At 42.6% G+C, this 23569-nt stretch overlaps 1 pseudogene; it reads left to right on the top strand.

The window, feature by feature from the left end:
* The first annotated feature begins 839 nt into the window (after nt 1-839).
* On the top strand, nt 840-1208 carry LOC130865159 (40S ribosomal protein S20-like; annotated as a pseudogene).
* Nucleotides 1209-23569: the final 22361 nt, after the last annotated feature.

Raw genomic sequence — 23569 nt, forward strand, 5'->3', positions numbered from 1 at the left:
CAGTAAAAGCATACTGAGGTATTATTTGAGAGGGAAAAAGGAATATGTGAAGGCATTAGAGATTCAGGATATTTTAATTTCACATGAGGAATACTATTTCAAAGATGAGGCTGGCCAACAGTAGAAAACAACACGCATCTTTGTAAAGGAGTAAGTTTGTAAACCTGAGGGACGTTCATGTGCAAACGAAATGGCTCTTGTGATGGTTAGTGTTAATTATGAACGTGACAGAGTCTAGAATCACTTGGGAAATGGGTATGCCAGTGGGAAATTATCTTGATTGCTTTAATTTATCTGGAAGCCCTGCCCATTGAGGTTGGTCCTGTTGTCTGAGAGGGCCCTGGACTGTAGACATGGAGAAGGGGAGCTGAGCAGTGGCTTTAGTCTCTCTGCTTCCTGACTGTGGTGCAATGTGACCAGGACCCTCAAGCTCCTGTGGCTATGACTTCCCTCAGCCAACACTCCTAGTCACAGTTGGTGAGAGCTGGTTAGAAATCCAAGAGCAGCTGCTGAGAGCTATTTATGCTCAGTTAGAACATTGATATCTGAGTGAGATGGGAGCTCATTGATATCGAGATTTTAACTCACCTCCTTGGAGTCGACAATTATTCAGACCACTTTCCCTGGTTTAATTTTCTTTTCCAACTTTTCCATTTGCAGTGTTGTCTACTGACCCGCTACACCCAGTTCCCTGTCTCCTGAGCCTAAGAAAGTCTAGCACTGGAGGCGTGGTGGTGTGTGCCGTGCCGTGGAGCTCCGCTCGGTCTGCTCCCGTCCTGAATCACCGCTGTTCGCTCCCCGCCGAGGAACAAGTCGGTCAGGAAGCCTGCACCGCAACCATGGCTTTCAAAGACACCGGGAAGACGCCCGTGGAGTCCGAGGTGGTGATCCACTGCATCCGAATCACGCTCATGAGCCGCAACATGAAGTCGCTGGAGAAGGTGTGTGCCAACCTGATCAGAGGCGCCAAGGAGAACCTGAAAGTGAAGGGGCCTGTGCGCATGCCCACCAAGACCCTGAGGCTCACTATGAGAAAAACACCTTGTGGTGAAGGCTCCAAGACGTGAGATCGTTTCCAAATGAGAATCCGCAAGCGCCTCATTGACTTGCACAGCCCCTCTGAGATAGTAAAGCAGCTTAGGTCCATCAGTATTGAGCTGGGCGTGGAGGTTGAAGTCACCATTGCAGATGCCTGTCAACTGTTTTAATAAATTGACTTAATCGGTTAAAAAAAAAAAAAGTCTAGCACTAAGGTTTCAGAACTAGGATGCAAACAACTTTTAAGCTTAAGAATTATGGATTCCCTTTTGAAAGTAGAATTAAATCAGTTTGTTCTCTCTCTCTCTCTCTCTCTCTCTCTCTCTCTCTCTCTCTCTCTCTCTCTCTCATAAACAGATAGACAAACACAAAGAGTTGGTCAGCCATACCAGGGTCACACACATACATACACACACAGAGAGAACACAGTTCCGTCTGTGCTGGTTAGTTTTTAATGTCACGCTGATAAACACTAGAGCTACCTGAGAACAAGGACTCTCAACTGAGAAAATGCCCCCACCAGATGAACTTGTTGGCAAGTCTGTGGAGAATTTTCTTGATTAATGATTACTATTGGTGGACCCATAACACAGGGAATCGTACCATTCCTGGTCTGCTGGTCCTGGGTTCTATAAGAAAGCAGGTTGAACCAGATATGAGGAACAAATTAGTAAGCAGTTTTCTTCCATGGCTTTTACATTAGCTTCTGCCTTGAATTTCTGCCTTAGCTTTCCTCAATGATGGGCTCTAAAGTATAAGATAAAATAAATCCTCTCCTCCGCTGGAGATAGATTATAGTTTATAGTCTATATTTGGTCAGTGTTTTATCATAACAATTGAATCCCTAACTAAGACAATGGTGTTCCTATACAATTCAACTTGACTTTGATCCCTGATCAATTCAGATTCAGGGACCTTCTTGGATTTTTGTCGCTGCCATTTTCATGACCATTCATTTTATTTAATTATTCAGGCTTTAATTTCCCTCTTCCTTCTTTTATTTAGGCTTCTCCACACCCGAACCCTAATGAAGCTCTCCTTGTGCTCTTGGTAGTTTGGCAACCAGTGGTGGCTGCTCAGTTTCCTTGCGCCTGGACTATAAACCTCACAGTTTAGTGGAGACCTGTGAGCAAATGTGTTGCCTGTGCATTCGTGCACCTTTCTTAGGAAGAAATTTGATGGCTACAGAACTCTCTGCTGTCATAAGCAGTGTGGGTTGCAGCCACAGAACAGGCAGACAGATAGATTTCACTTACCTTTAGGGCTCTCAGTCAATGAAAGAGAAAATACAAGGATGTTTCTGAGAAAGCTCCTCCGTAAATTTTTCCACACATCTTGTTTTCAGGAGCGATTAAGGCAGTGCTATAGAAAGTGGTTTAGTTAACAGGCAGAGGCAAGAGCAGATAAGTTTCTGCTGCCTGATTCCTTTGTTGATAAATGACAAAGCTTCAGTTATCTAATGCTACAACAACAGCAATTAGGGGATAGAGGGAGATATCTCTTGAGAAGTTTATACCATTGCATCCAAACACATTTGCTGAAAAGACCAAACTTGCAAATGACCTAACACAGAGAACTGCATGCATTTGGCATCCCCAGCTGGAACTTGACACTGCACTTTGACTCAGTAGAGCTTACTGTTCAGTCTGCAGGCATGGCAGTCTGACCCGGGGTTTTCAGAGCAAGTCTGCCAGAACTGTGGGAGGAGGTGTGCATTCTTGCCAGCTGAAAGAAGCTTGTGAGACTTTTAAGAAAACTGACATCTATAATTCATCAAAGTAGCCATTGTGAGAATGAATGAAACATGAAAACACCATTTTGAATCACAGGTTTCAAACTTGCTTGTTAAAATAAAACTTACTGATTTGGGGAAAATGTGAGCTGCAGTACTTATGTATAATTTTATAGAATTTTGCAACATACTTCCGTGTTTGCGTTTTAAATTATAGGTTGCTTTTCATGAAACATATAGCAAGAAGAATAATGCATTGTCAACATCCTTCCATCAAAGTAAAATTTTTAATGTGTGGATAGCTTTTGTTCTTTCTCTCCAAAACAGAGTATTTTAAAATCTACTTACATATAAAAGAGAAAATTTCTGGTGAATAAATAAAAAATATGTACCGTGAATTAATACAGAAAGTATCTTTCAGTGTACCCATTAACAAAGGGTTTCCCAAACAAATATATGACCAATTGTAACAAAATTACAGAGATTTTGAAAGGGAGATGAAATGAATTAAAAAAAAAATATCTGGAATGTGATGAGTCACAGCTGTAATCCTAGCACTTGTGGGTACATGGCTGAGACAGGATGATTGCTCTGAGTTTGAGGCAATTCTGGGCAATATATTGAGTTCTAAGCCAGACTGTGCTATATGATAATATGATAAACCTTTTCTCAGAAAATATATGGAAGAAGAACAGGAGCAGGAGAAGGAGGAAGGATCAAGAAGTGTAGGAAAGGAATGATCAGGGGGAAGAGGAGAAAGAGACAAATGGAAAGAAAGAGGAGCAATAAGAAAAAGAGGCGAAGGAAGATGGGAAGGAGGATGATAAGAAGGAAAAAGAAGATGAGAAAGAGAAAGACTCAAACAACAACACCATCACAGTAAAGTTTGGTGAAACCTTGTGTTAAAAGGATTTCTTTGTTGATAAATGACAAACTCCATTTATCTAATGCTACAACAGTTGATTTTAAAAATTTACATGAGCTCGAGCTGTGGTTTAAAGGGGAGCAGATGCTCTAAAAAAGGCCCCCAAATAGCAGGCGTTTTGTTTAACTGTTGGCCATTTTCTTTCTTACATTGAGAGAGCTGATTTCCCAATTTTTTTCTTAGCTGGTTTCATGACAGGGATTTATATCCATTAGCAAGCAGGAAGGTGGCACCTGAGAGATGTGCTGAACTGATATGAGCAGAAACTGAAGTTAGGAGCACAGAGAAGGAGGGTCGTCAGCAGCGAAGTGACTTTGCCTCCTAGTGCAGGAAAACCCATCAATGAGATCAAGTCAAGTGGTTCGGGGATGAGTGGGTCAATCTTGTCACATTTCACGCATCACAATTCCTCGATGGCTGACATCCACTTGGGAAAGCCCTAGCATGTTTGTGCCCTTAACAGGTTCTTGGAGAAATCTGGTGTATATTTTCTAATCTAAGAATCCCTTTTCAAGGGTCACTGATCTCTTTGACCAAAATCTACCTGTTCTTGTCAGAGTTCTAAGCAAATATTCACACTTAAGAATCCCCAAGAAAGAAACTGAGTTTCATTAGTTTATTAATAAACTGTATTATTAGTGTAATTCAACTCTAGATATTCTTACAGTCATTACTAGCAATGTTAATTTGGAAATTGAAGCCAGTAAAATATTAAAACCAAAGGGGATAACTAAAATTCCCAAGAAAGAAACTGAGGTTTATTAGTTTATTAATAAACTGGATTATTAGTGTAATTCATCTCTAGATATTCTTACAGTCAGTACTAGCAATGATAATTTGGAAATTGAAGCCAGTAAAATATAAAACCAAAGAGGATCACTAAAAATCCCAAGAAAGAAACGGAGTTTTATTCGTTTTATAAGTTTATTCATAATAAACTGAATTATTATTGTAATTCGTCTCTAAATATTCTTACAGTCATTACTAACAATGTTAATTTGGGAATTGAAGCCAGTAGAATATAAAACCAAAGAGAATCACTAAAGAGAACAGAATTTTGCATGTCTGGGATTGATAATTGTAATGAACTGTAGCTATTATTTAATAAATAAGTTCTACCATTTATAGCCAACTCATTTCTTTATGAAGAACAATATGGTGATTTGCAGTATTTTTCAGGTTGCCAGGATCTAGACTCACCTGGGATAAAGGCCTGTATGCTATACAGATTTGCATTGGTGTGGATCTTGGGCTACTGAAAAAAATTAAGGTCAATTTTGTTATGCTGTGTATATGTGTTTCTGCTCTTGATTAAGGTATTGTGTTTGCACAGATCGTTTTAAAATGTAATGTATAATTAAGAAATGCAAGTTAATAGATAATCATCTATAACAGTCAAGTTTGTAGTCATGTTAGTTAAGTTTTCTAGATATATAGAGATATATTTCAGATAGATAGGTATTTTCAGATCTTTCAGAGACCTTCAGAACATGACTTTTAAAATGTTTTGGTACCTGAGGACTTTCCATGACAATGAGACTCATCTGCTCCTGGGAGCAGCAATTGCTACAAGAGAAAGATGGGCATCGAAGAGGCTCCTTGTGGAGGTGTTTAGCCATTTTGGAAAGAAACTGCACTTGCCTGGAGTGCTTGATGTTATCATGTGTGAACTGGACATGCAGAACCTACAGAAAAATGACTGTTGAACTTGTCTAAAAGTGAGACAATCCTTCAGGGTTCCTGCTTCATGAAAGAGACTGCCAGGCATTGTGCAGGATACAGAAGAAAGTGACTGACAAACTGCCTTTTGTCAGAACTGTCTTTAAAATTTCATCTTTTGTGGAAAAGTCTGCCGGATACTATGGGCCTGTAGGCTGAAAATGGATGCTTCAATGATACAGAAGAACTTTGGGTGACTGTCCAGGAAGTGAGATGTCTTTGTCAATTCTAGAGTTTTGAAAGTTACTTACAATGCACTTCCTGTTCACTTAGGTAATATTACATCCTTCTGGAGTCTTTGATGGAGTTGAAGAGTAGATAGTTATAGTTTTCCTTAGTTATGATAAAATATAAAGTATATATAAATATTATAACTTTAATTCTTGCTTGATACCGATTTTGTTATATATAATTTTACTATATTAAAGTTAAAACCTTCCTTTTTATTTAAACAGAAAAGGGAAAATTGTATGGAAAGTCCTTTTGTACATGTGTTACTCTTATTGGTTACTGAATAAAGAAACTGCTATCAGGCCAATGGCTTAAGAGAATACAGCTAGGTTAGAAGATAGGTGACACACAGAGTAACAGAAATGGGTTAGGTTAAGATGTAAGAGCTAGCCAATAAGAGGCAAGAGCTAATAGGTCAAGTAGTGATTTAAATAATATAGTTTCCTAGTGGTCATTTTGAGTTTGGGTAGCCAGGAATGAACACGGGACTTCTCTGAACGCCTGAAGGTATGCATCTGGGTGTAGTGGGAGCTGCGGGCTGTGTTCCTGCCACCCCAGCTCCTAGTCACCTGGCTAGCTTATGCCCTGAAATAACAACACATAAACTGTATTCTTTTAAACACTGCTTGGCCCATTATATCTAGGCTCTTCTGCTAACTCTCGCACCTGGACTAGCCCATTTCTAATATTGTGTGTAGCACCCCAAGGTGCACTTACCGGGAAGATTCTAGCCTATGTCCATCCTCGGTCGAAGCTTCATCACATCTGCCCTGGGGAGCAGCTGCATGGCATCTGTCTCTGAGAGGAGCTGCCCTGCATCTATGTTCACTTCCTCTTTCTCCCAGCATTCTGTTCTGTTTATTCCACCCACCTATGCTCTAACCTATGAGAGCCAAGCAGTTTCTTTATTATTTAACCAATGACCTGCCTCCATCATCTGGGGGGTGTAAACTGAATTAGCCCCCAACACACCTGTGGGAGCATGATCTTGATTCTGTTAATTATGTTAACTGATAAAATTATATACATCCTGATGTGGGTGAGACTGTTCCCTGGACAGGGAATTGTGACCTGCATAGGTGGAGAAAGTAAATTTAATGCTAGGAATCAAGTAAGCATTCCCTGCTCTCTTCTGCCTGCTGAAGACATCATGCAACTCCTTCAGCATGACTGTCCTGACTTCATCACAGAGGTAAGTCACAGTGTGAGCTCTCTGAGAAATTAGCCCCTTCTCTCTTCAATTGCTTTAGTCAGGGAATTTTAATACAGTCATGGGAAAAGAATTTAAGACAGACAGTAAGCACACATCTTTTATTTTAAATTTGTTTTACCTTCTGAGTTATTCTTTGTGTCTCATTCGCATTGGGTTCTAAGCCTTATAATAGCCAGAATGATAAGCCGTTTCAATGCTTGTTTGCACTGTAGGAGAAACTTCATAAATCTGAGTCAGCTACACTTGAGCTGCCCAGTGCCCCTCTAATTTATGTTTATGAGCAATTACCCATTGCAAACACTTTATTATTTTGATGTGTGCCTGTGAAAACCCATTGCCATTTTGAAATAATTATATTTAAGAATTCTCAGTAATATAATTATTTTTGTTTTATTGTACATTGTGCACATTTTCTCTTCGTGATCCATCTGCGTTGTCACAAACTTTGCAGTTGCTGTGCTGGAGTGGATAGAGTATCAGTGGAAAGGCCCACTGATGCTGTTCCTGGGAATGATGGATTTCCCTCCAGTGAGAAGGTGGAGCTGAGATATGTGCACAGATGCTCCTGTAGTTCCATCTTGCCTTGTGACTTGCTGGGTGGGTGGCAATTAGTCTTGTGCTGAGGTTAGCTTCATTCATCTCTGCAGATACCGAATGGGGAAAGTTTCATATTGAGCATCACTGGTAAGGGGGAGGGGCTGAGAAGCTGTGAGCAGACCTCATGCTTAAGAACACTGTCCCTATGAGGACTACTGAGAACTCAAGAACAATGGCAATGGTTTTTTGATCCTACTGCACTGCATGTACTGGCTTTGTGGGAGCCTAGACAGTTTGGATGCTCACCTTACTAGACCTGGATGGAAATGGGTGGTCCTTGGACTTCCCACAGGGCAGGGAACCCGAATTACTCTTAGGGATGCCGAGGGAGGGGGACTTGATGGGGGACGGGGAGGGAAATGGGAGGCGGTGGCGGGGAGAAGGCAGAAATCTTTAATAAATAAATAAATTAATTAAAAAAAAAAGAACCCAGGTGAGCCCACAGCAGCATTTTAGGGAAAGTGTGTGTGCTGGGCAGAACCTGGACATCTAGATAGTAAAACTGACAGACTAGTAGATAGCTCACTGACTCCATTTCCAACTCCTTACTGAATATACCTGGAACGATATGAGTGGGGGTCCTCGGGGAGAGATACCCATTGGTGTGAGAGACAGCTGCATTGAGCTGTCATTTGTCACTGAGGCTGTAGAGCTCAATGGAAAGACCCTTGCAGACTGCTTCCTGGGAGCCATAAGCCGTCTTCAGTGTAGCAGGCATTGCTGGGCAGAGGGCACATGGGGCGGGTGTTGTCTCAGTAAGCAAAGGAGGAACTGGGAGGAGGATTCCCCAGGTACAGGGAGGCCCTGGAGAAATTAACCTTCATCTTGGCTGCAATGACCACCTTGCCAGACAGATCTACCAACATCCCCCACTCCCCGTGACTGATACCTCCAGCTGGAGAAGCATTTGGATGAGGCAGGCGGCGATCCAAAAACTTCCCCACGTCTGCTCCCAGCAGCTGAGCCCAGTGCCTCCTTGCAACAGCTGGCTTTGCGCCCAAACCTGTTTACGCCAGTAAAACTTGCTATTGTAATTATGCAATTTAATTAAATAGTATTCAAATCACTTTAAAAAAAAAAAAACTTCACCAAGTGTGATTGAGGTTTTCACTTGATTTTTCTGCTCGCATAGCCCAACCTAAAACAATTATGCAAATTTATCAAATTATTTTTCTTATTATTGATATATTCATTGTAGTTAACTATGGACCTTTCCGTAATGATTGCAGTTTGTCTTTTATCAGGCTGAGATGTTGTCCCAACCAGCAGGACAGGAACAGAACCGAATTTGCCCTGGAGGGTAGGAATGATGGGGCAAGAGACAGGATTTTTCTGATCAAACTGCAAACTTTATTTTTTCTCAGGAGCATTTTATAGCAAAAGGGCAGGGGGGAGGGCAGGATTCTGGAAAGTCAGGTCTGCTGGAATGTCATTGATCTAGCTGCAATGTCAGGTCTGGAGACCCTAGCTGATAAGGAAATACTGAGGTCTGTGACTATTAATTAACAAAGGAAATGCTAATTGCTTCTAAAGCCTGGGGCCTGCAGGTCTCAGTAGGAGATAAGATACCAGGTTAATTTCCTAGGTCGGCTTGCCCTGCAAAGGTGAATATCTTACTTAACTTGTGAACTTAAGATAGCATAAACAAAATACAGGTCTCAAAATACAGGTCTTTGCTTCCAGCAAGATGTCCTCTATTTGCCCATGCTACTAAGACTGCCAAGCTCTAGATCTAGTGTTTGGTGGATGGAGAGATGTCTTAGATGCTCAGATGCCACATTCTCTATTTGCCCTCTGGTTTTGTTTTATCTGCACAATTTTACCTAAATTTGCTAAATAAAGAGCATATTCAACAGTCTAATCTCTGTATCATTGAAAGCCCAGGAGGTTCATCCTACATTCCTCAACAGTCCTCACCCAGAACACGTACCTTAATGACCATTAGGAAAGACATGGCTGTGTCTTATGCATTAGAGTGAATCATAACTAAACTTATTTTCTCATTACCTTCATGAGCCTCAGTTTTTCCTTCTTGCTTCCTTCCTTTTTCTTTCTTTAGTCCCATGCTTCCTTTCACCCACTATCCCTCCCTCTTTCCTTCTCTTCCCTCTTAGTTTCTTTCTTTTTGGCCAAATAAAGACTCTCTTCTACTTGAAACTCTACTTTCATTTGAAGCAATAACTGAGTACTCCAGAGAAGTCACCTCACCACACCCCTGGTACAATGTAAAAAGCTAAAATAATTTTTTTAATTATTAATTTTTTTAATGCACAGCAAATTTTAAAAATTACCTTGCAGAAGTTTTTTAATATTTAATATAGTAGTTCAGTGAAAAACAACTTGTTCAAAAATGAAAATCTATAGAGACTGAACATTCAGCATTCCTCCATGCAGATTTGAACTCCTGGTCCGTGCAGGCAGTGCTTAGCTCTCAGTTCTCCTCACAGCCCTTGGATCTACATCCCATCTGGATTCCTTGATGTAAAGAAGCATTTTATAGGCCATAAAAGAATTTCAAAGCCGGGCGATGGTGGTGCACGCCTTTAATCCCAGCACTCGGGAGGCAGAGGCAGGTGGATCTCTGTGAGTTCGAGACCAGCCTGGTCTACAGAGCTAGTTCCAGGACAGGCTCCAAAGCCACAGAGAAACCCCTGTCTCGAAAAAAAAAAAAAAAAAAAAAAAAAAAAAAGAATTTCAAGTGCCATGCAACCAATAGAAGAACCAGTGCATAAGGATTTGATATTCTGTTTGTTTAAAGTCCAAAGTAAACACTAATAATAACTGTAATGATCTGTCTCTTTAAGAGACAAGTGACGCCCACTCACTCCCCCATCCACTGAGTCAGGCAGGTCTTCATTCTTGCTTGTAGCCTTAGTCTCTCTCTCTCTTTTGTCTCCCTCACGGAGACGCAGCTTTGGTCTCCACCCCCCTTCCTCTCTGTTCTTCTCCCTTTCTCCCCTCCCTTCCATAACCACTAAATAAATATCCAGCCTACTCTATATGGCGTGCTTATCCATCTGTCTCTTGCTCTGCCACCATCACATGGCTTGCCACCAGGGATGCCACCCGGGACCTTCGGAAACCTGCCCTGTGGTATCCTGCACCATCCCTGCCTGGAACTGGCTGCCCTCAGGACCCACTTGGCCCCTACCTGCTGGGGATTCTGACGCAATTTTTAATAATCCATTACGTTGGTGCCACAAGACTCAGATGGCTCTCTCAACCCAGCCCCTCTCCCGGAGTTGGGATCTAGAACTAAGTATTTTAGCCAAAGCAACCATGTGTTTTGTATGCCTGAGTGCAATTTCTACTCACAATACGGGCTTCAATTGGTGAGTTTTCCCCATTTTGCTATGGATGCTTCCCTCAGCTAAAATTGTGTTTGGACTGACCTGGGGGGTCAGTCTGTCCACGCTAGCACTGTACATTCTGTGCAGTGAATTCGACTGGGGGCCCAGGGTCCCTTAGATTCTTCTTTCTCTTTTTTTCCATTTCTTTTCTTTTTTCCCCTTCTCCACTCTCTTCCATAACCACTAAATAAATATCCAGTCTACTTTGCATGGCATGCCTATCCATCTGTCTCTTGCCCGCCACCGCCACGTGGCTCGCAGCCCTGGACCACCCACCTTCGGAGACCTGCGACATGGTCTCGTGTTGCTTGCCTCTGCATGTCTCCCTGCCCAGGACCAGCCACAGCTCAGGGACCTGCAGCCATCCCTGCCTGGCACTGGCTGCTCTCAGGGCCCTCTGCCTGCCACCACATGGCCTGCTATCACTGCTTGGGGACCTGCTGTCAGGGATCCTGTAAAATTTTTATTAATCCATTACAATAACAAAGAAATTTTCAATGATCTCTTTACATGGGAAAGAGTGTTAAGATGCTGGATTCCACTTGACATTTCTCGTCATGTTCCTGTAATCACTTGGAAAGAGATGAGATGGCAAACAGGGATCTGTTTTCAGTATAAAGTATAAAACTTAAGAGTTCCTTGTTGCATTCATGTACACTACAAACTACATGAAGACAAATTATGCCAGAAACTACTGGGTGTCCTAATAAAAGTATGAAATTATCAAGAAATATAAAGCTTATGATAGATCTTCCTGTAAGTAACAGCATAGCGAGTTTTAAATTACATATTTTTATCTATAGCAGAACAATAAGAACTTCCATAATAAATAGTTTTAAAAATGATCATATGTTATGATTTGTGCTTCTGTGATTAGCTGAACCCAATGTGCTGTTCTTGGGGAGTTATTTTAGGAAAGCACAATAGGCCATACAGGGATCAAAACATTTGTAAATTTAAATTTGTAATTTGCAAATTGTAAGTAAGCTCCCTCACAAAGAGTTAAAAGGTATTAAATACTGAGAATTAAAGGTATTAAATATTGAAAATGATTTTAGCATTTGTGCCTTTGGGACCTACTACATTGAACTTCATTCTTTTTAAATTTTTTCCCAAATATTAAATATAAGTAGCATTGTTATTATGTAGGTAGAATGGAGAGAAAGGAAGAATGAGGAATGAAGTTTTTATGCATTTCTTTGTCTATTCTGTGCATGGACAGTGATTTAAATGAAGATTCTTAAAATAAATTTCCAGTCTCCTACAGCAACACGTATTTTCAAAAAATCCCGAGTTAACTCAAGAGGGAAATCAATGTCTTCCAAAACTGATTGTAAAATTTAGTTGTAAGCTTACACCCTTGACCCTGCCTTGCTTAAATGTATGCAAAAGTGCTGAAACTAAGCATTTTAAAGAAAAAGTGAAATTTTGCAAGTTTAGGCTTATCAAACACTTATTTAGAATATTATTGAACATGAGTGAAAATTAATGAGTAGGAATTCACTAAGTATTAGAAGCCTCATATCAGATTTTACTATGAAGACAAAAATGTCATCATACGCAGGGAAATATATTCTCAACTAACATTTTTAACAAAAAATCTATATTCAGAAGAAAGGCTTAAATCATAAAATACTTTTTGCTCAAATACATTTTGATTAATTAGGTCTAGCCTGACTCATAAGAACTCCCAGTACTTATCCAGCTTCTTATCCTGCTGTATTTTCTTGTTTATGACCTCATTAATCTTAAATATAAGATTTTACTGGATTTGATCACCTAAAGCAAGCTATTTAATTAAACAAACACCAAATATTGACCAAGATAAACAGGCTGCTTGAGAATCTGGAGTCCCTTTTGCATTTAGCAATTGTTACTATTAGCCTAAAACATTCAAGGAAAAAATCTGAAAGGAGAGAAATAATCTTGAGATCTAATAGAAACTCATACATCATTTACTACTCAAAAAAAAATCTCCCAAACACGGGAAAACAAAGACTCATAGATAAGTGATTTTTCCCATTGTCAGACTGTTGGTTACTTGTGAATCAATAATTCACTGTCTTTGCATTCAAACAGACTGACATCAGAGGACAGCAGAGCTGATGAAAGATAAAAACACTTTTTATTTCTGGAGTCACTAGGATAAATAAAGGATGAATGAAGGAGAAATAATATTAGCTCGAAGGGTTGCTGTCTCCCACAAGATTTTCTGTGGGTGTCTGCACATGGCAACTGTTGCATACACACTCAATCACTTCATCTTTGCAACCAGTGTGTCAGGTGTCTGCAGCCATGTTGCAAAACACAAATAAGAAGGTAATAGTTAGGAGCTTCATTGACTTTACTGGATCACAGAGCAGGCATGGTCCAGAACTGGAATCCAAGTTCTGACCTCAGGCCAAGTACTAAGTTCATTTATGACAGAAATCCTCTTAATATGTGACCGTTAGTAAACCATTTATTGAAAGCCCAGCTTTTCAGTCGGAGATATTGCAAGTTTGTGTGTATGGTAACTGCCTTCTTTTCTGTTCAATCGATGTTCTTCATATAATCAACCATCATTTACCAATCTAAGGGCACCAGATGGGTCTTGGTATAAGAAAAAGAATTTTAAAGACTTGTGCATTTTATTCTTGATTCCTTTCATAATTTATCAAAGTACACTATTAGGCAGTCCACACCTTTTTTTTCTGCTATGATCAATGAAAGTGTGCTCTATGGTGACTTTAAGCCTAATCATTTATTTACGTATTTATTTAGTTAGCCAAGCACAAGATTGCTTAACCTTTGCTTAAATCATTTATTGTTGAACAAGATTTCACTGTGCTCTGCATTCTCAAGTTTCAAATTAGGAATGTCTATCATTTTTTCTACATATAAAATAATATTCTAATGTTGGAAAATCTTCAAAGTACTTTCCACTTTATCTCATGACACCTTAGAATCCCTAATATTCTTTCTCATACATTCTCTTTTTGCAAATTCTTTTAACACCAAGATCTTTTAGGGAGTTGTATTATCCCTCATTTCTTTCTTACATCTCAGAAGTCCATTCTCCTTCTTTCAACCCGGGCTCCACGACAACTTTTCATGTGACAATGTTTTTCAAAATTTTAGCAATTATAAACATTTTTTCATAAAAGAAGAGGCTATTATATTTCTATAATTTTACTCAGGGTTCACATAAGAAGATGTAAAAAACATTTTATTCATTAGCCATGTATATATGGAGGCAGAGAAATAGAACATTAAAGATCAAGCATTCAAACACTGGTCACACTACTCTCTTTTCCTACAATAAAATGAAGAGTTAGATAAAGTGATTCTATGTGATTTCTTGTTAAATTGAATGTCATATTCTATGTAAATGTTAGCAAAATGAAGCAAAGAAGGAAGAAATGGAAGGCACCAATTTTATTTGCACATCTAACTACAGGATACAGGTTTCTTTGTCCTCAGTTTTCCCCATTTTTGTCCCTCACGGAGCAAAGGATGTGTGACAAAGGAGGTCAGCCTGTGAAAGGCATTGTCGGAAATTCCACCATACAGAGGGGCAGGGAGAAGTCAGGTAACTGAGAGAACAAGACCTGTGCAGTCAGCACCTGTGGAGACGTCTCAGAAAGAGGGGCTGTCATTCTTACTGACCCTCAAGAGTGTTATGACAATACATTGCTTTGTGAGGTCTGGGGTCCCAGAAGCAAGTGGGACTGAACACAGGCAGTACCTAAACAACAATTTTCTAATCAACTAGTTCAGAATCCTATTCAGTCTTTAGTTATCTATTGGTTGTGTCTGTATTTGGGACAATTTTATAACAACTGGAGATTTGTGTTTGTTTGTGAACCAAGCAAATTTTTGTAGGATTAATAAAGAAGGCCAAATTAACTAGCATGCATAAGGTTCTGATTTCATCCACGACACCCCAGGGAAAGCATTCAAAAAAGATTCATTCAGTTCTGCAAATGAGATGGAGGCCTCATTCTGTCTCCACTGCTGGAATTCCCAGGAGTATGTTGGTTTATCTTCCCTATTAAATCAATGTTTCATATTTTTAATATTTCAATAATATTTATTAAAGTATTAAGAGTAAATGTAGAGAAGAAAAATTATGGAACTTGTGACTGCTGCTTACAAGATGGATTTTGTGTGTTTTCCATTTCTGATAGATGAGCTTGATATTTGTTGAGAAATAAGCTGCCCGGGACAGTATTTGCAATAAATTTCATCCACAGTTCCCCATGCTTACATCCATTACTTCCTGGTGATTGGGTGCATATATTTTTGTGATGCTATGATAGATTTGTCGAAAGGTTACAAAGGGCCCTTATTGAAGTAGTATCGACAAATAGAAACAGATTCCCCTAAAGGCCTTTAAGGCTGCTTTGAAAATTCAAAGCGCTATTTGTCCAGGTAGCAAGTGGGATCCAACTCCTCACTGATCTGAAAAGCTATTTATATCTGAAAAGTCAAAGACAAACAATTATTGAAAGTTTTACTCACAGAGGAATTTCTTGTTCTCAGCCATATAGCCGATTTTGTGGCTCTGAAGGGAAAGGGGTGGCTGATGTTAGAAGGAACAAGGTACTGGATTACAAAACAATTTACCAAACACTTTGACAAGAACCCGTATATAGGAGATGGAGAGACAGCTCAGGGGTTAAGAGCACTTGCTGCTCTTGCAGAGGACCTGAGTTTGTTTCTTAGCACCCACACTGTAGCTTACAATCATCAGTAACTCCTGCTCCAGGGGATCTGATGCCCTCTTCTGGCCTCACACATGCAAGCTCATACATGTTTACATAAATTAAAAAGATTATCAAACGTATATTTTAGTATCCAGACATCAATATGTGAAAGTCAGATGTTGTGTCTGCCATCACCTGTGTGTTGACCTGCTTTGAAGAACTTAGAGTGCATAGACCTGAAGCAGCTGACTGACAGAGCAGATAGTAAGCAGCCACTGAGTGAGGTCACCTTTCTGTTGCTAATGTGTATTCATTGGTACATTATTGTGCAATTTCCTAAAAGGTTCCAGAGTGACATTACAATGTTAAACAACAAAATGATTACAAAAATAGAAGAATCCCACTTGAGAAGATGTATTGTACATAGGTTTGACCCTTTATATTTGAGCATGTATGTGATTCAGCTAAACATTTCCTGTAGTTTCTCAAACTTTTGTATGCAGGCTAGAATGTCTAGGTGTGAGACACACCACTCTCTTTCCACATTTATCTATAAGGCCATACTAACCATGACAAAACAGAGACTTACAAAAAAATAAATGAAATGTCTTCTCATTGTCCCTCTTCTTTTTCTTTTTCTACTTTGCAGTTGTAGATTTTGTTTGTTACTTTTGCGACAGAGTCATGACCCACAGCCCAGTCTAACCCGGAAATTAACTATTTAGCTCTTGCTTCCCTGGAAATTGCACCATCTACTTCCTTCAGCCTCTTGTGTGCTGGGATTACAGGCATGTACTGTAAGGGGGGCAGCCCTTCAAATCTGTACAGGGCACGCCCAGACACCAAATTCTCAGCACAAAGAAAATTCCTTACCCTGGAGGGGCCAGTGGGCAGGTGAAGCTGCAAAGACGGACAGCGAGCAGCAGCCCAGCAGCAAGCGGTTTCTTTTCTTTTTGCAAGAGTAGGTTTTTAAGGCAGGGGAGGTCCATGCTAGAATGAGTTGGTAAATCCAGATTGGAAGTTAGCCAAATAATAAATTTTGATTGCTGCATCTTAGTGTTTTGTCATAGGATTGAGACAGTGGCCAAATAGAGGAATGGTCCTTGGGGGCTGGCTTTAGGACTGTAATCTAGTGCTTTTCAAGTAAGGGAGATGGAAAGGGGTAAACGGGCAAAACCCATCAACCCCATGCTTCCCATGCTTGAGTTTGTTTTCACCATGCCCATGCCAGTCCTGCCAGAACCCTTCATGTATCAGCACACTCAATACATCTGTATGTAAAATTGTAAGTCCTCCATCAAAAGTTCAAATTAGGGATAGGAAATATGATGGTAAAATGTAAAATGTCTGTGTTGGCCTCAATTAAGTACAAGACTCCATGTTGGGATGCCAAAGACGGACTTTGGACAAATGACTTAGTATTGCCTGATGAGTTGCAGCCTGAATTCAGCAGTTCACTTAGAAACTGAGGTGCACCTCAGCCCAGTGGAGTCCCCGTTGCTCTTTGAACTCCCAGGTCTATGTTTCGTTTGATTGGTGTTGTTGACATCTTCTCTATTTGAGCCACATCTGTCAACTCCCTGGGAGAGTGTGCTTTCATCTCCCGACTCTGCCCCCTGAAATCTGCTTTCCCCAGAATTTTATCAACATTGAACTGATTCTTTTGCTCTGAATATTTCATACCAAATAAATCACAATTGAGATAATTTTTAATTTTTATGTAAATCCATGACATCTGCCAACCTTCTCTGGGATCCCTTTCTTTTGTTCTTTCTGTACTGCTTTTGCGAATCTTCTCTTGCTCCTGGGTGGCTTCAGCCTTATGCTTCCTCCAGGAATGGACTTTCCCACCTCTTTTCTTCCTCAGCATCTTTGACAGGAATGCCCATGTTTGCTTATTTTTTTTCTGTTGTTTTTTTGTTTGTTTTTGTCTGAGAAATAATCTTCTACTAGAAGTAAAAGCCTATTGAGTTCTTGCCCATACTTTGGGTGTAAATAGTCTCTCTGGGTGACAGCATCCAGAGATGTTTCTGGCTGTGTGACCAAGAGACCTTTGTAAGATCTAGATCAGTATTCTATTTGAGATGCAAAAGGATGTGTGTGTGAATGTGTGTGTGTGTGTATATATGTGTGTGTGAATGTGTGTGTATATATATGTGTGTGTGTATATATATGTGTATGTGTGTGTGAATGTGTGTGTGTGCGCGTGCGTGTGTGTGGGGTCATATGTGGGACTCAGAGAACAGCTTACAGGAGTTAGTATTCTTCTTCCATCACGTGGTGACCCGAAGACAGAACTCAGGCCATCAGATTTGGCAGCGAGCACCTTCATCCACTGAGCTGCCTTGCCAGTTTCACTCCTGGTTTTTAAAGTTGGGCTTTTACTTAACTCAGGTTAGTCTTGAACTCGCTCTCTTCCTGCTTCAGCCTCACAATGCTGGAGTTACAAATGTGCTCCACCAGGTCCAGCTTTCGCAGCTGTGTTGTTTTTATTTTCATCTTGAGGCAGGGTCTCAGGGATCCCGGGTTGGCCTCAAACTGCTAAGTAGCAGAGGATGACCTTGAAAATTCTGATCATTCTTCCTTCACCTCCTGAATGCTGGGATTGCGGGCACACACCAGCATGCCTGGCTTATCCGGTGCGAGGATGGAGCTCAGGGCTGCAAGCATGCAGAACAAGCACATGCTGGACAAGCACTGTGGCCACCAAGCCACATCCTCAGCCCTCTAGCTCTGCTCTGCATGTAAGCGGCTTCTTTCCGCCTGCTCTTCCTATTCTCCAGCCTGCCCACCTTTCCTCTGCCCCAATGCTTTCAACTAACATTTACTAAGCACCTACTGTCCAGCGTGATTCCAGGTACCAGGTACACAGCAATGAACAAAATTGGCCAAATAAGAGAAAAATCCCTATCTTGTATTCTGAAAGGAAGGAAAAGTAAATGGCTGCAATATGTAATAATAATTATGTGTCATACAACATTAAGAGACTATATGAAAGAAGCAGGGGCTGGAGAGATGGTTTGGGGTTAAGAGTGAGCAGTGTTCTTGCAGAGGCCTGGTGCTGGACTTTAGACTCACAGTTCCAACTCCAAGGAATCCAACACCTCTCTCTTCTGGCCTTTTAGGGTACTTTCCGTGTGTGCACATGCACAAACACATCTACACATAATCAGAATTAACAAAAACAAATCCTTTCTAAAGGGAGGCAGGGTTCTCTGGGGTAGAAGGGTCTGGCAGATGTGAGACCACAGAGGACCAGTGTGTTTAGAAGAGAATGGAAAGGTGTGTGTGTCATGAAAAGTCTGTAGACAGTATCTCATGTGGGATTACAGATTGGGAAACTGGGGTTGGTCTAGAGGAAGTGGCATGTTTGCCTATCTGAGAAGATGAGGCAGTATGAAAAACCCACAACTGTCCTGAATCTTTCTTCTGTCACCCAGGGCAGCTGCCAACGTCATCAGTGCATCTGCTTCTGTGACCAATAGGATTTCACGCCATGTTGAGCAAATTAACTCACCCCATTGTCACTCTGACCTTTCATTGTACTGAACAAGGAAGTCAAGATGAAGTCAGTTCTCTTGTCCATGGTTGCACATGGTGATCCGGACCAAGATGAAGGGCTCTTCCCAACTGTAGTTGGGAAATATTCAAGTAGATGGTACAGCTGGCTAAGTGGTAAGATTAGTCCCCAGATGAGAGGAAGGACGCCTCTTCCATTGTCCAGGGAGGAAGAGGGAAGGGTGAGGAAGGGTGAGGCTGAGGTTGTGTGTGGGTTGTGGGTCAGGTGACAGTGTAGGGACATAGCCCCACCCATTGGGGGCGTGTTCGCCTCGGGCTAATGTTTACGGATAAATCTGCTGGGCGTGAGCCCAGCAGCCCTTTTCTTTTGCTCCGCTTTTCCAGTACTCCGCGGGAACCTGTGGTCCTGTAAGTCTATTTCCTTATTAAAGCTGTATATATCTATATAATCTGTCTACATTCATTTGCGCCACCACATGACAGGAAGTGGAGGACACACCTGTCTAGTGGCTTGGGTTTTTTCTTCTTCCTCCTCCTCCTCTTCCTGAAAGCCTTCCCCCAGCTCATCTTCAGGCTGCACACACTCAGATGAGGTGGAAAGCATTGCTCTGCAGGGACACTATTTGGCAAGTGGTCAAAACAAGGAGGCTAATAAGGACCGCAAAATGGGTGCTGAGCCTTGGATGCTGAGCCAGGGGAGCTAAAGATGGTCAGAGACTGGGGGGTGAGGAAGAAGTGAAGACAGGAAAGCTTAGTGGTGAGACCTGCCTTAGGAGGGTCAAGTGTTTTAGGGGTGGAAGAACAGCCGTGGGTGAGCCATCCACAGCATGCACTGGGAGAATGTCTCAGAAATGGAGTCCTTCCTGCAGAACTTCCTATGACTCAGCTGAGCTATGGAAAAGGGTATCAGGGGAGAGGGTCTATGGCCATGGGAAGATTAAAGACCTCTAAAGCTGGTAGGATCTCTGTCTCTGGGTTCTTGACCTTGTGTTGCATGGTGTTGGGATAGGCAGTCTCTGAAGGACACATCTTGACACCCCTAGCTTCCCAAGGCTCCTGCTTCTTCATTTGTGACAGGGTCTCAAGACTGGTTTTGAACTCTCTGCATAGCTTGGACTTCTGATCTTCCTGCCTCTACCTCCCAAGTGCTAGGATTGCAGCTGTGATTCCTGTTTTTCTTCAGGGATGGGCTTTTTTCTGTGTTAAGTCTCAATTCTTCTTACACATGCTGACACATACTTTACAGGTGAGGAGACAGATCTGAATATCAGCCCTCCTGACTCAATGTCCCTGTCTGGCTTTAGAACTCATGTGACTGCCAGGCAGTGGTGGCACACACCTTTAATCCCAGCACTCGGGAGGCAGAGACAGAGGGGCCTCTGTGAGTTCAAGGCCAGCCTGATCTACAGAGAGAGTTCCAGGACAGGCTCCAAAGCTACAGAGAAACCCGGCTTTGAAAAACCAATAAAAAAAGGAAAAGAAGGAGAAGGAGAAGAAGAGGAGGAGGAAGAGGAGGAGGAAGAGGAGGAGAAGAAGAAGAAGAGGAGGAGGAGGAGGAGGAGGAGGAGGAGAAGAAGAGGAGGAGGAGAAGGAGGAGGAGGAGGAGGAGGAGGAGGAGAAGAAGAAGAAGAAGAAGAAGAAGAAGAAGAAGAAGAAGAAGAAGAAGAAGAAGAAGAAGAAGAAGAAGAAGAGAAGAAGAAAGAAGAAAACCTCATGTGTGACGACTCTGGTTACCCAGGCTCCCTCTGGCTGACGAAGAATCTATGGAGTCCAAAAGAGCATTAGATCTCCTGGAACTGGAGTTATAGACAGTTGTAAGCTGCTTGAGGTGGGTGCTGGGAGCCCAACTCTGGTCCTCTGAAAGAGTAGCATGCACTCTTAATCACTGAGCCATCTCTGCAGCCCCATCTCTAGATGATGTTTCTAAGTCAGCATCCATACTCACCAATGCCTGCTGACACCAGGCATCCTGGATGGCAGTGGACCTCCTCTAATCCCTGCAGCTACACTATCTCCCACTTATTTCCACTGAAGCTCTGTGGTCCATCAGAAACCAGTCAGCTGCTCAGGCCAAAATCTGGGAGTGGTCCCAGCTTCTGCCCACACTGCCTGCTTCATTAACAATACTCTTGATGTTACCTCCAGAATGGAGAGCAGAGACCCCACCCACTGACCTCCTCTCAGCCCCTGCCATCCAGGCCACACCCCTCTCACACAAACTGCTCTACTTTCCACACTCACGTGACCCCCACCACCCCAGGCCAAGTTCATTTTCACGTAGCAGCTATGATCTTCAAACTCAAAATAGCACATTGTCAAACCCCTCTAAGCCCTCAGTGGAACTGCGATCAATGCTAAATGTCCTAAGCATTCAGCATCTAGATTTCACTCATCCTTCCAACCTCGCCTTTCCATCATGTCCTCTGTCTCAGGCCCCTATGCTTCTTTGATGTTCTTAGCGTGGTTGGAGCCTTTCGACCTCAGGGAGATCTCCAGGACCTAATCTGGCGCCTGGTGTGTATGGGATGGGATCATGGAACAGGCTGAAGAAGTGAGATTATCTCTGAACCTAATTCTAGGACTTCCACACCCATCATTTCCTTCTCTTTAGACCTGAAATTTGTCTCATTACTCAGCTCCGAGACAGTACACAGTGGGAAAAGGCTGCAGAACACTGGCTGGGAAAGTCTGTCTCCTGGTCAGTCCCTGCTAGGAGATAGTGTTCCTGAACTCGGGGCACGGAATACTAGAATTAGGAAGACCCAGCACCACATTAACTAAGAGTTTAGGGTCCTTTGTGTCTCAACAGGAGGTTGTTTCCTAAAGTGATAGTGTTTCTCAGGTTACCTGACTCTTTTTCCTGCCCCAGCAAGCTGCTGTTCTCTCAAAGACCCCAGTATCTGCTAAAGCCACCTGAGTGGGAAATGTTTGGTCTGCTTATTAGGAGGGTGCCTCTTGTATTTATATGGTCTTTTAAAAGATTTTATTTTATTTGTGTGTGTGTATGTGTATGCATGCGAGTACAGGCACCTTCAGAGGCCGAAGAGGGTGTCAAATGCCCTGGAGCTAGTTACAGGATGTTGTCAACCACCTGATGTAGAAGTTTAGAACCAATTTGGGTCCTCTGCAAGGGCAGTATATGCTCTCAGTGGGTCAGCCAGCTCTCAAGCCCCTATTTGTATAGTCTTTGGACTCACACGGGTGTTTTTAAAGTCTTAAAGCACACTTAATGTCATCAGGAGTCTCCACTCCTGGTGAGAGGCTCTTTATGTATCTGTTCTCATCATCAAGTCCCCGACTAGTTCAGATCCCCAGCCAACGTGGGGGCCCCAGCCTTGATCTCCCCGGCCTCTCTCCTGGAGAGCTCTTTTTGTTTTGGAATAGGGTCTCAAGCCAGACTGGCCTCCACCTTACCATGTAGCTGAGGATGGCCTTAAACTCAATCCTCCTGCTTCTGCTGCCCCAGTGCTGGGGTCACAGCTGTGTAGACCACCACATCCGGTTTACACAGTGCTGGGGATGGAGATGGAGGCTCCGTCCATGCTAAGTAAGCAATCTACCCGCTGAGCCACACTGCCGCCTAGCCCTGTCTGCTCCTGCCTCCTGTACCTGGAACAATGCCTCCTCACAGGGGCAGGAGCCTCCCGAGTTGTGGATCAGGTCTGCCACCCTTCTACCAGGCAGTTTCCCTCTCTCATCCTTTCTTGGCCTCAGTCTTACTCAGCTCCTGGGTCGTGGCTTAAACATCACCTCCGCATTCTATGACACACCACACCGAGCTGGGTGCGCCACTTCTAGGCTCCCCGTGTCCTCCTGAACCCTCACAGTGACACCAGTGGCATTTAGCCCTCTGGTCCTGACATGTCGGTGCCTGCACTTGCTTCCCCACCAGAGGGAGAGCGCACTGAGGGCAGGGGCCCACTGAGGGCAGGGGCCGAGCTGACTCAGTTATTTCCCCACTATCCTAGGCTGGGCAGAGCTGGGAGCTGTCAGGAAACATCTGCAATCGTGATCTTGTCTTTGCCCTGCTGGGAGAGCTTCAGGGCTTGCTTTTGCAACTCCTGCCTGCCCCTCATGCTCTCTCCTCTGTCACCTCTGGCCTGTCCTCCAGTCTCTGATTTCAGCCTAGCCATTCCCTCTGGCAGCAAAGCACTCGGCCCTATTTTACATGGTTCTGCGCGGAGGCAGGGCTGTCTCCCCAGGTACACCCCTTTTCTGCTTAAATGGACAGGACACCATCCCCGTTGACACAGGTCAGCACCTGACTGCTGCAGTATATTGCGCCGTGTACTCTCCTCCCTCTTCCCTCTTCTTTTCATTTCTTCCCACCTCTCTCCTTCTCTGGCCTCCCTCTATCTTCCTGGCCCTTTTCTTTTCCTTCTCTGGCCTCTAGGTTCTGTCCCGAGCGGCTTCTGCAGTTAGCTGCATCACAGGTCAGAGTTTGAGCACCGTATAGACACCTTAAGCATTTTAGTGCAAACTCCTCCGTGAGACTGACGCTGCCTCGGCCTTTTTGGAGTCAAGGCCGCCGGGTGCGCAGATGTGGTCACAGCGCTC

Source organism: Chionomys nivalis, chromosome 23, assembly GCF_950005125.1.
Source record: "Chionomys nivalis chromosome 23, mChiNiv1.1, whole genome shotgun sequence".
In the NCBI taxonomy this organism is placed as follows: Eukaryota; Metazoa; Chordata; class Mammalia; order Rodentia; family Cricetidae; genus Chionomys; species Chionomys nivalis.